Raw genomic sequence first — 944 nt, forward strand, 5'->3', positions numbered from 1 at the left:
TCCTCCTTCCCAGAATTCTCTTGTTCTCCTAGTATCATTTCTACTTCCTGTCTGGTTTTCCCGCCTATATTTCCTGCCTGGCCAATCAGTGTTTATTTAAAACAAGATTGACAGAATATAGACAATTCTTCTGCACCAAGATCTAAAACAAAAAGGAAGCAAGAAAGGAAAGGAAGGGGCAGGACAGGGGTGGAGAAGGAAAACTTAGAATTTTGGAGCTACTTTTCCTGGGCTGTGAGTTTACGTACGATTTTCCTTTAAGTCAGTCAGTGTTGGTGTTTACTGGGCCTTTTGTTACAGCAGAGAGGAGAGGTAATGGGCACAAAAACATAGGCTTGGCTCCTGGGGCTCGGACTCTCTCTGGGGAGACAGAATGCCCTACTCTACTTCCTAGTGCTGTGATAAAGACCACGACCAAAAGCAACTTAGGAAGGAAAGGGGTTATTTCATCTTACACCTCCTGAAACCAGTGCCCTTGAGGGAAGCCAAGGCAGAGACTCAAGGTGAAAAGTAGAAAAGGAACCGAGCAGAGACCATGGAGGAGCATGGTTGGTTACTGTCTGGTCTCCATGGCTAGCTTCTTTTATCCATCCCAGGACCATCGCCCCAAAGGTGGCACCTCCCAGCATGGATCACTATTCGAGGAAATGCCCCAGAGACTTGCCACAAGCCTTGAAGGCAGTCTCTCAGTTGAGGCCACTCTTCCCAAGTCAATTGACAAGAAACAAAGCGGCGTACTGAGTATAGTCACGTACGGAGTATAGTCACGTCAACACGTTGAGCAACTCAGGGCTGTTAATGGCCCTTGGCAGGGGTGGGGAAGTCGGGGTAGGAGTTGAGCTGGAAGTAGGGGAAGGTGAAGAGTTCTGTGGTGGTGGTGGGCACTGGAAGGGGGACAGTATGTACTAAGCTATTGGTAACACACTAAGCATGTGTGTCGCAAA

The sequence above is a fragment of the Chionomys nivalis genome, chromosome 11 (genome assembly GCF_950005125.1).
Source record: "Chionomys nivalis chromosome 11, mChiNiv1.1, whole genome shotgun sequence".
Lineage (NCBI taxonomy): Eukaryota > Metazoa > Chordata > Mammalia > Rodentia > Cricetidae > Chionomys > Chionomys nivalis.